The following is a 15,548-nucleotide window of genomic DNA, read 5'->3' as shown; positions in this document are numbered from 1 at the left end:
AGATTGGCTGACTGAGAGGATGAGAGCCTCCGGTCAGTTTCAATCTGAAGCAGTGTTATCCAGGTGAGAATCTCCAGCAGGCAATTAGAAATTCAGATCTCAAACTCTATACAGTGTAACAGTGTTTGACAAACAAGATAAAAATAACTTTATATGTGAAAATGTTCTGAAACGCGTAAGTGAAACTTCATCTAAGATTTTATTCTTAGGGTGAAGATAATAGATGTGAATAATCCCTGTTAAAACAAAAAACCAAAACCCTTCAAAACCATGCACTACCTTATTACAACTGAGTTAACCTTAACTCAGTTGTCTTAGCAAACTGAAGTAGATCTGCCAAGAATTCACCTTGATCAATAACAAGAAAAGGTGAAAAGAAAGCCGATCCAAGGAAACTGATGCAACAAGGGGAATCATTTCGGAAAATTCAGGGGAGGGTCAGGGTGCCAGCAATAAGGTGGGCAAGCCCGGGGAGGTTTTGAGGTCTGGGGTGGACGGACTGGAGGGATGGCCATATGGAAACCCGCCCAGAACCTTCCCGAGATAGCACATCACTCCAATACGTCAGGGGGGGAAAAGGGGCAGCGGACCTGGACGCGGAGCACCCACCCCCTTCTCAACCCAGGGAGCAACCAAGCCACCCTCCCAAGGCAGGCGACCCCTCAGATAAGACAAAGGCTCCAACCGCGACAGGAGACCCAGAGTGCGCGTGCGCCAAGGAACGCGCGTGCGCGTTGCGGTCAGCGCCGCGGCCCAAGTCGTGGGAGGAGGGGAGACCCGGGACTGGAAGCGCCGAGAGGAGAGAGCAGGGAGGCGGGGAAGGGCCGAACCTTGGGGCGCTCGCGCGCGCCCGCTGGTGGCCGGAGGAGAATACGCACACCGAGGCCTCACGGCCCGCCCCTCCCCTGGGGAGGCTCGCGCTCCCGCTGCTCGCGCCTGCGCCGCCCGCCGGCCGCTGGAGCGCGCCCTCTCCCCTCGTGCGCGCGCTCGCAGTCTCGGCCACCCACCAGCTCAGGCACCAGCAGCAGCTCCGCCGCCGCCGCCCACCTTCTGCCGCCGCCACCACAGCCACTTTCTCCTCTGCCACCCTCTGCTGTCCTCGCCCTCTGTCGACTATCAGGTAAGTGCGAGGCTCCGAAATCTGCCTCTCCGTCCTCCCGGCTGCACCTGCATACCGCCGCCCCTCGCCTCAGAGATGGTTTCATGAGCTGGGCATTGGTCGGGAGCAACGGCGACGGCCCCTCCTTGAGCCCTCTGCGCTCCGGCGCTGGGATTGGGGTGACTTGGAAAGGGACCCATGCAAGGGATGCACGCGTGTGTGTGTGTGTCCTGTGTGTGTGGGGGGGGGGGGGGGCTTGTCTATACGACCCGCTTCACGCGGACACGGCGGAGGTTGTGCCCACAGGGTGGGGCGCGGATGGCCGTGATCTGGGGGAGGGGGCTGCTATGCACACTCGAACATCGTCTTTTGCCGCAATGGGCGTGTGACTCTGTGGGGGGCGGGTGGAGAGGGGTCCAATGACGACCCCCTAAACCTAACCTGTAATCCAATTTCTCTGCCTCGGTTTGCAGACAAGGTATTGATCGGTTTCTAGAAAAGAAGACTCCCTGCCTGCCCCTCCCTACCTCTCCCCGGCCCTGATTCCCGCCGGGCTTTCGCTGCCCTTGGTTTAAGGCGGTGGCCCACCCTCTTCTCGTTTTCCTCCTTCAGAAACCCGCAGGGGACATTTGGGGGCTGGGAGTGAAATCGGGGAGATGGGGAGGGGTCTTGGCGCTGTCACTTTAGTTGCCCTTCCCCCTGCGCGCGCCTGGCACCGAGACGCGAGCAGCGCAGTGCCCGAGAGAACGTAGTGCGCGGCTCCCAAGGTGGAGGCTCAACAAGGCAGGGGTCCCCTGGACTTGGGATATGGAAGGACTTCGCAGCTGCAGATCCCGGCTCGAGGGTGCGCACAGCCGCAGCCCCGCACAGACCCGCTCAGGGGCGGCAGGTGCATTTCGGGGCGGGCCCCTTTCTCTGCGCTCTGCGCCGGGCGTCCGGCGTGTGCGCTCCCTGCCGGAGGCGCGGGGCTGGCGCGCAGGGCTCGCCCCTCACTGCGGCAGTGGGTGTGGACCCGGGTGGGCGAGGAGGGGGAGGGTAGGCTGTGCCTCCTCCCACTTCCACCCCTGCTTTTTTCCCCTCCGATCGCGAGGTGCCATCTTTCTGCGGTGTGTCACGTCTTTACAGTGCCATGCCAAGCCGGATGGCTGAGCTTTGGAGGACAGGGCGGAGACTGTCATTAAGGGGAGGGGGAGCAATTAGCGCTGAAACCTTGGCATTTTGCTGCATGGGTACCGGGGGCGTTCACCCGAGATCTTTCTCGGGGGCCTGACTGCTTTGTTTGTAGGGCTTACATGGTCTGTGTTGCCAGCCCTGATTTTTGGCTTTTATTCTATGAAGGTGTTTAACCAGAGCTCCCGCCTCTCCCCCCACGCACCCCCCCCCCCCCCCGCTTTTTGCCCCTCATTTCCGAGCCCTTTGTTAGATCTCGGAGCTCGCCGGGGTCGAGGAACTCGAGTCCTCCCGGGGGGCACGCATGGACCGGGCGTGACCCCGCGCAGCCCCCTCCCAGAACCGGGGCGCGCGCCAGAAAGCCTCCGAGGGGCCGAAGGGTGGGATCCGAGGTCCCCGCGCGCCTTGCCGGTGGCCGCAGAGGAAAGATGCCCCTCCCCATACCTGGAGCGTCCGGGGGCGACGCCCCACCAGGCTGTACACCTAGGAGCACCCGAGACCCCCGGTGGGAGCTCAAGGGCGGGGCCCCTCTTCGCTTCACGCCCTGTTGCTTTGCCAGGAGGGAGATTGTGAGGAGGGGGCAAGAGGGTTCCTCGGATGCTGCGGGCCACACCCATTTTATTAAGAGGACTTGGGGGGGACGGGGGGGGGAGGTTGCCAAGGAAACCACAGGAGCCGCGGGAATGGACCTCGGGGCGTTGCCCCGCCCCTTCCGAACAGAGATTGTGAACCTGGGATAGACAGGGCCAGGCCCCGGCCCCGGCTCCTGGGGGATGATGGAGGGAGACCTCCCCCCCAAACCCTGAACCCATGGCTCTTCTTATTGGACTCCGGTGGCTGCAGCCACCCAGACAGACATCTCTCGTGTTTTTATTATTACAATCGAATTTTATTTTAGAACTGTGCGGGATTTTCTCTTATGAGTCCGAGTTCGCCGCCGCCTAGAAACCGGGAGGTGAGGATGGGGGAGGGGGCAGAGGGGGAGGGGGGAGGGGACAGGGAGGCGAGTACCGGCCCTGGCGAACACATCCGAGCCTCTCCTTCCTTCCATTTGCCGGATCCTGGCCGGCTTTCTGGTTAATTCTATCGCTGGAAACTGGTGCGAGGGCGCAGTTCTGAGAAGGATGAACATTTTAGGGGCCAAATCGTCTTCTCGAGCCGCGCAGATTTATCTGAATAGGTGGGGAATGACTTGGTTGGGGGTCGAGAGTCTGCCCGCGCCAGGGCAAACCTTCGCGTGTGGTTTCAAGATCGAAGCTGGTTTGGAGAGGTTCAAGGATCAATTCGAGCATCATCCCCGCCAATAGAGCTGGACGAGAGACTCTGATAGCAGACAGAGCGAGGGTCTCGGAGCGGCCCTGGAAACGGGGAGCCCGCGGCCACCGCTGCCCGGGATGGACCTGGGGCAGAGAGGTCATCTCCTGTCGGTTGGGGGAGAAAGAGCTGGCAGAGGCGAGTGCCTTTAGCCCAGTACTAGAAACAAAGTGCAGTACAAGCGTCCGCGATTTGACTCTATTTTGCGGTGTTTTGGCGATTTGATGGGGCTCTGGGGTCTGCAAGGCCAGGAGGAGTTGTGAATAGGGGAATCCGGGGGCCAGGAGATGGTCCTTCCTACGCTGATCCAGAAACTCCATCCCTGACTCTGGGCGCGCTTGCCTACCTGGGATCTCCAGGGATGTCCCGTTTGCGCCCACGCTCCGACGCTGAAGCGCTGAGCCAGCCGCCGCATCAGGGTTTCCCGACACCAATACGAGGGCCATCGACTCCCGTCCCGGAATCTCCAGCAGGTGGGGGCTGTTTTAAGTCTGGAAGACCTGCTTGGCGTCAGGCACTCGGGACCATGGGCAGGTCTCTGGCTGGTATGGCTTGGGATGGTTTAGGGGACCTGGGACAGAGACTGCCGGCCTGCCCCTCCAGGCCACTCGACTTCGGGCTCAGCAGGACAGCTTCAGGTTTTATCTGATCCTTGTCCCTCCAACTGACCTGTCCGACAACAAAAAGAGAAATTCCTTTCCTACCGTAATTAAAGTATCCTTTTGTGTTTTATGATGCTGCTTATGTTTGCCCAATAAGAATTGCCTTTCCATTCCTCCATCTCCAAACCTTTCCCTAAATAAATAGCACACCTCCTCCCAGCGACCACTCCAGAGTGACTCTTGAAGCTAATCAATTTCTTGACCAACATTTGCTTCTATAACAGGTTATGTGTACTGCAATAACCTGGCTTGATTCTTGGGGTTCAACTTTGGACAGTGTGAGAGAGACACTTGTCAGCTTTGCTGGTTTGGGGAATGAATGGCAGTCATGGCCGTCTGACCTCCTCTGCACATCTCGGAAGGGTGTGGCTTTTGAGTGGTTTCTAGTATCTGGCACAGATCCCCTGACAGGAACAAAAGAAATGGATTATTCCCACAAATCACAAGAAAAAAAAGTACAGTCAGTTTGATTGAAGAAGGGTCAGATTTATTACAGTTGGGAAAAGAGCCTCTTCTTTTGAACATGCCCTTTGACCCACATGCTCTTTGAGAGCTGTGGCAGCCTGGAGATGCTACAGGATTGGGGTGCCCTTTGTTTAGGCTGAATTTTCCTTCTGCCCTTTTAACCTCAGTTCATGAAGCCCATTTGTGGAGAAGTTTAAGAAACTGTGTTTTATTCCACCTTCCCTCAGCATTTATGTATATGATTTGGGTGGCTCCACAGCTATGTACATGAACATATGTTGGTTTTTAATTCAATTAGATTGTGCCTTCAATTTAGTTAATTAGTACCTTCCTTAGGCTCACCTTGAAAAAGAATCAAAAACAAACAAAAACACCCTCAGGAACTTAATAAGTCTTTGGGCCATGCTCATTTAACAAATAAATGGATAAAATGGGAAACACAGGTCGAACAAGGTGGTGAAAAGAAAGCAGAATGGGAGTAGGGCCTTATTCGAGGTCATGACATCAAGAAGTTTTGGGGGCCAATACAATACTGCAAAGCAATTATCCTTCAACTAAACATAAGTAAGTTTTAAAAAAGAACTTTGTGGGGGACTTCCCCTGTGGTCCAGTGGCTAAGACATGGAGTTCCCAATGCAGGGGTTCGATTCCTGGTCAGGATCTAGGTCCCACATGTCACAACTAAAACATCCCACATGTGGCAACTAAAACCTGGTGCACCCAAATAAATGGATATTTTAAAAAAAAAAGAAATTTGGGAGAGAAATCCAATCCAGTTTGTCCCTTGCTGCCCTGTGTCAAAATGACACCCAGAACGCTGCCCGAGCCCCTCGGTGCACCCCACACCCTCCCTGCCCCCCCTCTTCCCGCCCTCCCCCTTCCTGCTGCCTGTGCTCCCCAGCCTGGCCCCCATCACTCACTTTACCTTCGTTTGCCAGACGAGCCGACAGGGGGGAGACCACACTCCCCCTGGGGTAAGGAAGACCCTGCCCCACCACCTCGTGCAGGGGCTCAGAGGGTCAGAGAGGGGAAAGCCCCTTTGCCTCTGCTCCTTCTTCCTCCCATTTTTCATCATTCCACCTAGAGGACCCCCAACCTCACCACACCCCCAGAAAATCCCCCCCGATGAACCATTCCTAACTTGCCAGCCGAGGCGCTTCCGCTAGACTTGGAGCTGGCATGGGAGGGGCATTTCAGCAAGTGAGGGGAAGAGAACACCCCGGCGTCAGTGGGCGGCGGCAGAAGGAGGAATCCGACGTTCAGCTGGGACTGTCAGTGGCCTTCCTATAAAACAGTGGTTCTCAACCCCTGGGGCCACTGGAATGTCTAGCGACACTTTTTTATTTCCACAACTGGGTGGTGGGTGCTACTGACATCTAGAGGATAGAGGCTGAACAAGGCCCAGAGTGCCTCCGAGACCTGGCCGCAAAAGTCCTAGAGCCAGGGTTGAGAAGCCCTGCTACAGAAACACTGTTACCCTGGCACTATCATAATGGCATCTTATGGGGCTTCCCTCATAGCTAGTTGGTAAAGAATCTGCCTGCAATTCAGGAGACCCTGGTTTGTTTCCTGGGTCAGGAAGATCCACTGGAGAAGGGATAGGCTACACACTCCAGTATTCTTGGGCTTCCCTTGTGGCTCAGCTGGTAAAGAATCCGCCTGCATTGTGGGAGACCTGGGTTTGATCCCTGGGTTGGGAAGATCGCCTAGAGAAGGGAAAGGCTACCCACTCCAGTATTCTGGCCTAGAGAGTTCCATGGACTATACAGTCCATGGGGTCGCAAAGAGTTGGACATGACTGAGCGACTTGCACTTTCACTTTCATGTTCCTTGAGCATTTTCTTGGAGTCCCTGTTCTAAGTGCTCCCTAGGGTATGTGCTCAGTCGTGCCCAGCTCTTTGCCACCCCATGGACTATAGCCCACCAGGCTCCTCTGTCCATGGAATTATCCTGGCAGGAATACTAGAGTGGGTTGCTATTTCCTCATCCAGGGGATCTTCCTGCCCCAGGGATCAAACCCAGGTCTCTGCACTAGCAGGGGGATCCTTTACCACTTGGGCCACCTGGGAAGCCCAGGTGCTCCCCAGAGATTACCCCATTTAATCCCCACAAGAACCCCTTTATGTAGGCAGGTTCCGTTATCTCAGTATTATATACGGGGAAACTGGAGTACAGAGAGGTTTAGTAACTCACTAAAGGTCACACAGCCAGGGAGTAGTGGAGCTGAGTGCCTGACAGTAGACTCCTCCCCTGTTCAGCTGCACGTGGGCTTAGTAGGCCACTGTGGGTTAGAGGAACCCAAGCACAATCTATAACATTGACCCAGTGGAATATTCTAATTCCAAAACCACTGACTCACACATGAACTTTTGTAAGAGTCTGTAATTGGAGCACAGCCTAAAGCTCGGAATTTCGGCTTTGACAAATGAAACAAGGGTTTCACTCAACCTCTGTGCCTCTGTTTATAAAACAGGGAAAATACCCTGGGGATCTTAAACCTCTTCCCTCCAAATCCAGGATATCGGGACTTCTCGGTTATACAAAGGAGCAGCCAGGCCTTTTTGGCTCAAAGAAGGCTGAAAATCAAGATTAGGGGATCGTGACATAGACTCAGCTATGGTCAAAGTCAAGTTACTGAAGTTTTAGGGACATCTGATCCCCATCTTAGGTTCTGCACCTTGGAGAGGTTGAAGCTTTAGCAGTTGCCACTGGGACCCAGCTCTGAGCCTGTGGGTGTGAGAGGCATGGGGTGGGCATAAGAAGGACTTCAGGCAAGAATCTCAGTCCCCCTCAGCAGAGGCGGGTCTGGGGGCTTCTCTCACTTCCTGGGGCCCAGGCTCTGCAGTAAATATTCTGTCACGCTGTGGTGTAGAGGGGTGACCTGGAATCCTCCATCCACAAGACTCACTGCCGCTCTACCCAGCTACGATCCTGCTGCTTCGCACAGCCTCCTGTGTGGGTGATTGGACACATACCACACACTCCGACTGTCTTCTGTTCCCTTGCCAAAGGGATTGCTGTCCAAGACTTCTTTTCCTCTCTCAGGTGCCACGCTCCTGCCAGATTCCTTCTCAGCATAGATGGCCCCCACCTGAGTTCGAGGAGATAGTTTGAGGCCAGCTCAGGGTGGTTTTTGAGTTTTGAGGTTTCTTTGATTAGGAAACATTTCATGGTGCAGTGGTAAAGAATCTGTCTGCCAATGCCGGAGACACAGGAGACACGGGTTCGATTGCTGGATCAGGAAGATTCCCTGGAGTAGGAGATGGCAACCCACCCCAGCATTCTTGCCTGGGACATTCCACGAACAGAGGAGCCTGGCTGGCTACAGTCCATGGGGTCGCAAAAGAGTCAGACACAACTGAGTGAGCATAAGCACAGTATAGGGGTAGGAATCAGCTTCCACAAAATGCCAGCTTGAATGACCTCCAGGTGGATTATCTGAGATTGTTTTTGCTTGGTTGAGATTTCAATGGGCTCTGCACCTGCCCTGATCAGGAAGACTAAGACTTAATCCCCAAGAAATGCATTCTGTGCCTCAGCTATTCAAGGAAGGTTTGTGAGTGCCTGGAGGGCAGATGCTGGTTTTCCCTGGGCATGTTCCCCAGCTCAGGACAGTGTCTTGCATGTAGAAGCCGCAGGTTTGCCTTAATGGTTGAGGATGGGGGCTCGAATCAGAACTCCTGGGTGCAAATCCCCCTTCCCTGCTCACTGCAAGCCCTAAGCTGGGTTGTTTAGCCTCTTAGAGAGGTTTTTTCCTTGTTTGTAACTTGGGGTACAGTAGTACCTACCTCACCGGTTGCTGTGGGTTTTAAGTGGAGTGATGTAGTGCTTAGCCCAGGGCTCAGCACATAATAATTGCTCATTAAATGGCTTCATGACCAGCAGCCTTTGAGCAGACTCTTGTGATTGGATGAAGGTGCAAAGGCTCCTACTGACCCTGATGATGGAGAATCAGTTGAAACAGATATATTGTTACACTGAGTGGGGATCAAGATAGGAGAAGTAGGCTGTCCTGTCCCTTCTGGAACCAGGCAAGTGGTGTCGTTTGAATGGAAGTGAAGCCCCCCTGGAAAATCGCACGCACCCATGTGTCAAGGCACACACAGAACTCTTGCCATAGGCAAGCAGAATGACTTATGATCTGTTGTCCCTGCTTCTGCCCTCTTCCTTCCTGAAATCCACTGCACACCAGGAATAGGCTGTGTACCGTCCACACCGGCCTGAGCTGAACCGCCCTCTCTCCCACCAACCTGGGACTACTGGTGAGCCAGCTTAGCAGGTCGCCGGCTTCCCTGATAGCTCAGTTGGTAAAGAATCCACTTTACCAACAGAGACCCAGTTCAGTTCCTGGGCCAGGAAGATCTGCTGGAGAAAGGATAGGTTACCCACTCCAGTTACCCACTCTTGGGCTTCCCTTGTGGCTCAGCTGGTTTGATCCCTGGGTTGGGAAGATCCCCCTGGAGAAGGGAAAGGCTACCCACTCCAGTATTCTGGCCTGGAGAATGCCATGGACTATATAGTCCATGGGGTCTCAAAGAGTCAGACATGACTGAGCGACTTTCACTTCACTCCAATATCTTACTGTTCACTCATTGCGTAAAAAGTGAGCACAGATGAGACTGAAAGCAACAGAACTAATGGAAGGCAGTGCAGGAGAGAGATTACAAATGAAATAATGAAGCAGCACTGAACTTGGTAAACTCAGAAGCAGGCTGATTCATGGCGGCAGCTGAGAGTTAAGTAGAAAAAATGTTAAATAAAGCAAACTTGACATATTTTGAATCCAGGGAACCCCAAGCATCCAATAACCAGAGTTCTATCTGAATTAATAAATCTGATTTAAGAAGGCTTCTTGGGAATTCCCTAGCTGTCCAGTGGTTAGGACTCCATGCTTTCACTGCTGAGGGACCCTGTTCAATCCCTGATCAGGGAACTAAGATCTCACAAGCTTTCTTTTCAGTGTGGCCAAATAAATAAATAGAAGAAGCCTTCTTATCATAACTCAGACAGTAAAGAATCTGCCTGCAGTGGAGGAGACCCGGGTTCAATAGCTGGGTCGGGAAGATCCCCTGGAGAAGGGAATGGCTACCCACTCCAGTATTCTTGCCTGGAGAACTCCATGAACAGAGGAGCCCACTCCATGGGGTTCCAAGAGTCAGACTCCCTGAGCAACTAACACCTTATCCATGAAAGTCATAATACATTTTTTTCAAAAGTCATTAAATCAGAAAATCATTTAAAAAATGATACATATATTTTTCAGACATTTAACTTAACCAGATAGTTGTCATTCCCCCCTCCGCATCTTTTGCTGTAGGGTCCAGGCCTCTTGGTGTTTGGGTCAGCTGGCTGGAGTTCCTTGTCTTTTTGGCCTAAGCAGCACCTGTAATGCATTGCCTAGGATTTCCAGCTATAGGAACAAGGGGTCACACTGTGTGTAATCTGAATATGGAGTCTGTCTAGAGTCTTACTATATTTTTCCACAGTTTTTGACATTCTGTTTGACAGCTTAAAAATTACTCATCTTTATGAAATCTCTCCAAAGCATTCAACTTGGTTATCTTAAGCCAGTGAATGATTTTCAGAACTCATCTTTCATTTAACATTTGATTGTAATCAGCTTGCACCATACTTAAGTGGTGTGACTATTGTAACAAATATGATGGACCTGGAAGGTTGACTGTGGTAGGATGAGGCCCTGGCTGTAGACATCAGGCCCTGGAGACTCAGCCTTGAATATTTACCTCCTTCATTTCTACTTCTTACATGGTGTCTGGCAGGAGAGGGCCTGCTGTGGAGACTATTGTGTCTTCCCTGCATCTCCTGCCTGTCTTCCAGGACTAGCATGGCACTTGGAATTCATTCCCATAGGATCCCTACTTAAGGGGATGTTGCAAAATTCTCCCCATAAAACTCAACATAAATTTAAATTTTCTTTACCATGTTAATTCTCCTTAGTGAGGGAGTTTTAGATCAAGGTCCAGCAGTTTTAAAAAGCATTTTAAAATCAGCACATTTGAATTAAATCTGAAGACATTGATAATGATGTTTCATTCATGGGTCTCCCTTTGGTCCTGTCTGTTCCACTGCTAAATCTAGCATCAAAGAGAAGAAGGACATGAATTATCTCTGGTCCCAGCTGCAGGTTTTCTTTCCAGCCTATGGCCTAGTTTTCTGGTTTCCCTGGAAGGGTGGGTGATACTGTCTTGAGGCCTAAGCCTGCTATAAAAAGCCTCAGGAGGCACTTTCATCCTTGTGTCCTCCTCCTCAGGACACAAAAGATATCAGAAGACCCCTGAGTCTACAGCTGCCTGTGATGTAATCCACAGCCAATATAATAATGCCAAGAAGGGAGTGGCAGAAGGGACCAATTCATGGAATCATGGAACTGTGCCCCTCCCCCAGGATAAACGACAGCCCTTCCCCCTGAATTAGAACCAGAATTCTAAATTTTGTGTCAACAGAGTTGTCTTGGATCAAATCCAGTTCTGTCATTGATTTACAGAGCATTTCAGAGATGCTTATTTCCAATTGTTCTTGATTGGACAGTGATACCAAACTACTGTCTTATCTCATTCCCTCTCTCATGATCTCAAAAGGAGGTTTTTTGGATAATTAATCATCTAAAGGCTTGAGGACTTCCATGGTGGTCCAGTGGTTAAGACTCTGTGCTTCTGATGCAGAGGGAATAGGCTTGATCCCTGATTGGGAAAGTTTTTTCATGCCTTGCAGTGTGGCTGAAAAAACAAAACAAAACTATAAAACTCTTAGAAGAAAACAGAGGATAAAAGCTTCCCAATATAACATTCGTCAATGACTTCTTAAATATGATACCGAAAGCACAATAAACAAAAGAAAACATTGACATATTAGAACTCATGAAAATTAAAGGAACCAAATAAATAATATAGGCTTAAGCACCCAAGGAAAGGTTACAGTTTACAGAATCTCTTTGGTTTTATATTTAAATGTGAATATTCGCTACCTTATTTATGTCTGAGTATTTTATATTGGGTTTGCTGAAAACTGGTACAAATTTCAGTGGTGGTATTGGTAATGTGTCAGAATTTAAATCAACGTAAGAGTTGAACACAACTAAAGCAAGTTAACACACCTACATGCACGCACACATTGATAAGTCAAGCAAAAGTTGTCTATAAAACTGAAATAACTGTATATAACCTGCTACCCTGGGGCAAGATAATCTTCATGGTTTGCTTCATGTGAAACCTGTCCCTTTCAAAGCTGCCACTTGCCAAGAATCGCCAGGAATAGCTGTTTGGAAGAGTCGCCTGCCCTTCTGCTGTTCATTTTCTGCCTTGTCTATTTGCTAAAAACAGGAATCCTATGCTGGCCCCAGCCCACGGCACAGCAGTTCAGCTTCTGCCTCTGCTATCTCCATGAGACCGGCTTAGAAACAAAGGATTTCTCAAAACATCCCCAAATCCCCTTAAATAATGGACTGATCATTCACAGACTCACCTGAATCTTCTCTAAACCTATTTAATCTTTTCCCCAGGATTAATCTTGTGGGGAGATGGGCCCCTGTGGGTCTCTCCCCTGGGCTCATTTCTTCCTGCTCTAGGTCCGAAGGTCCTCCCTTCTTAGCAGCCAGGAGTGGTGGCAGCCCTCTGTTCCCTGCAGAGTATTAATGCAGATGGAATACATTGAAATAAATCCCTTTCAATGTCACTAAAGTGCTATAAATAATTATGAACCAATGGCTTGATGTCTCATGAGAAATGCAGAGGAAAATTTTTTTTAACTGGCAGGATTCATGTTATAATCTGACAATCTGGGCCAAGCAAAAATCTTTTTAAAACATCTCCTTATCTACCAGTGAGACTGAATTCCAAAAGTTAAGCATCCTTTATTTTGGTGGTGGTGGTGGGGGGGGGGGGTGGTCTGTTATCACCCACTGCTTGGGCTTACCCAGCCCTGAGTATAATTGCAATCTTCCTGTTTATCTACCAGTTGTGGCCATAATTAAGATTCCCTGGTTCCATGATCCCGATGCAAGGGGCCCAGGTTCGATCCCTGCTCAGGAAACTGGATCCCACGTACTGCAACTAAGACCCAATGCAGCCAAATAAGCCAATAAGCAGAACAAATAAACTTAAAAAAAAAAAAAAAAAGATTCCCTGGAGGGTCAAGTCCCTGGAAGGACTTCCCTGGTGGCGCAGCGGATAGGAATGTACCTCCCAATGCAGGAGACACGGGTTTGATCCCTGGTCTGGAAAGATCGACCCCACATGCCTCAAAGCAACTAGGCCCATATGCTGAAACTACTCAAGCCTGTGCAACCTACAGCCCATGCTCCGCAACAGGAGACTAGCTCCTGCTAGCCACAACTAGAGAAGGCTCTGGTTCAGCAACGAAGACCCAGCACAGCCAAAATAAATAAATAGAAAGGGTTCCTGGAATTCCCTTGCTGTCCAATGATTAGGATTTGGCATACTTTCACTGCCAAGGGTCTGGGTTCAATCCCTGGTCAGGGAACTAAGAGTCAGGGAATTAATATCCCACAAACCAAGAGTTTTGGCAAAAAGGAAAAAAATTCCTGAACCTTCGTTTTTCCATTTGTAAAATGGGGATTATTCAATCTTCCTTCTGAGAATGGACAATAATGTGGACTTTCTTCTCACTGGGTAATCACAGAAGTAAAATGCAACCATCTTGGAGAACTCCTTTGAGCTTTTCAGAAAACAAGTGCTGCAGGGATAAGGGTTAGGGCGCCTCCTGAGAGCCACAGTCCAGCACCTGATCTGAAGTCTCTCTCTTGGGCTGAGCCTGGCAGGGTAAAGCGGCCGCCGCTTGCTCTCTCCTTTAGCACCAGCCAGGTACAGACTGCTTCCCAGGGGTGAGCACCCAGTCATCTGGGCCTGAGCCTGAATGCATGGACAGTCAGCCACAGTCCAGCCTGTACTGGTCTCATCTATCCCTTCTTTGCAGAGGAAGCCGAAAGCCAGGTGCAGGACAGTGGGTGGGGTGGCTTTAGTGTGACCTCAAGTGATATCCCACCCTGCCAGTGCCCCCTTCTTGGAGAGGGGCTGGGACCTCCTGGGCTCATGCTGTGACTCTCAGAGGGAATTAATTCCCTGGGAGCCTTTCTGTTTCCTCCCAGGTTTTCAGTTTCCTCCTAGTCAAACGGGGACTTGGTGCTGAATCTCATATTCTAATTATGCCCTGGGGCAGCCTCTTCCCGCCACTGTGTTTAGCACGTGCCAGGAATCGATTAAGGCAAGAGTGATTAAATTAAAGGCTGGAGTTGACTTTGATGGTATAATATTCTAATGGCTATTTGGTGGCAAGAGGCATGGTGCGGGCTCATTAATTGAACTCTTGCACTTGGAATTTGAATTGAGCTGGAGCTGGGCTGCAGTCTATTTGCTTTTGCCCTGGGAATGGAGGATTTTTTTTTTTCAATGCAAATAGACTGGGAAGTATTGATATTTCCAGGCTGGTGTGTTGCCCCCACCCTGACAACAGCCTGGCTTCTCTAATGAGTGGCTGGCCTTGACCATACTTAGTGTCCCTACAGCGTCTGCTTTTGTTTGCTGTCCCCAAAGTTGTCCTCTCTATGCCACAGTTCCATCCACTTTGCTCCTTGGAACCTGCCATCCTCCAGTCCCCGTATGGCAAAACATGGAGTCTTACACTCTTCTTCCCACCATATCCTGAACAGACTTAACTATCAGTTTCTTCCTCTACATCACTTGGATCTGCTCCTCCTTTTCCAATCCATCTATTCCAGTGCTAAAAGAAACATCCGCCTTATCACTTCACTCCCCGATCATTGTGAAAATGATAATGAATTGCTATCAAGTTCAGTTCTGAAGTTGACGCCCAATCCCTTTGGCAGGCCATTGCCAAACTCCGCTTCCCAGAGCAGGCCTGTCATCTGCCCTGCCCCCATCCAAGCATGAGTCCACGATTGCCTCTTCTGTCCCTTGCTGAGCCAGGCCCCACCTCTCGCTGCCTGCCCACCTCCACATGCCACAACTTGGCCTCCCTGTCTAGTCCTACTGGTCCAGCCCCACCTAGGGCCAGCCTTGCCTCTCGGCTCCTTTGTACACATCATGCCCTTTCTGCTCCTAGCTCACCCATGGTAACTTTGTTGAGAATGTCCCCTCTCCCTTCTGCTCCCCCTCTTTAAGACACCCTGACCTTCCCTGATCACTGTCTTCCCTGAAAACTCCCTCCGGCTACTGCACTCCACAAGATCCCGACATCAATGCATTTCATTTCTCAGCAGTCCTCAGCACCACAGTGGTTGACTTAATTATTTTCCTACTTGTCTGTACTGCTCTCATCTTTCCACAGGTGATATGTCCTCTGAGGGCGAGTCTTGTGTCTTGTGTGACTTTCCTGCTCCCCTGGGTGTCTTGCCCAATCACAGAGCTGGGCACATGCAAAGCTCAAAATAATTACCCTTGGTTCATGCAGCTGGATACTAATAAATCAAACAGGCTGATGTCAGATGAGTTTTACCTGTTTAAAGTCCCTTCTCCACCTCCTAGTACATGGTTCTGTTGTTCTACAGACTTGAAAATAAAAGTCATACTTCCTTTGAAATATTCTAAAATTTCTACTTTGCCTTACTTCGTTCAGGCCAACTTAACTGTTAGTCCATTATTTTGCTATACAAAGATGCTGATAATAATGGTAGCAGCAGGTATCTTTATTAAAAATATTGCTGCATTTAACCTTCACTCCTCTATGAGGCAGGGCTTACCATCCTCATTTTGCAGAGGAGCAGACCAAGGTTCAGAGAGTTCACAGCTGGGGAGACAGCCAGATGGTGCCCAGTCCAGGACCTTGTCTTGCTGTCTCCAGGT

The 15,548-nt window shown here is 50.7% G+C and overlaps 1 protein-coding gene across 13 annotated transcripts in view; it reads left to right on the top strand.

Annotated features, from left to right (window-relative positions):
* Positions 1-986: 986 nt before the first annotated feature.
* The window catches only part of MAPT (microtubule associated protein tau), a 118,750-nt gene continuing 104,188 nt past the window's right edge, over positions 987-15,548 (top strand). For all 13 annotated transcript variants that reach the window (XM_065909299.1, XM_065909297.1, XM_065909290.1 and 10 more), the window contains exon 1: positions 987-1,120. The gene's annotated coding sequence lies outside the window, so the exon portion shown is untranslated. The remainder of the gene's footprint in view (positions 1,121-15,548) is intronic.

The sequence above is a fragment of the Muntiacus reevesi genome, chromosome 18 (genome assembly GCF_963930625.1).
Source record: "Muntiacus reevesi chromosome 18, mMunRee1.1, whole genome shotgun sequence".
Lineage (NCBI taxonomy): Eukaryota > Metazoa > Chordata > Mammalia > Artiodactyla > Cervidae > Muntiacus > Muntiacus reevesi.
Note: the sequence above shows the minus strand (reverse complement) of the source record. Positions and strands in the feature narration are given on the sequence as shown.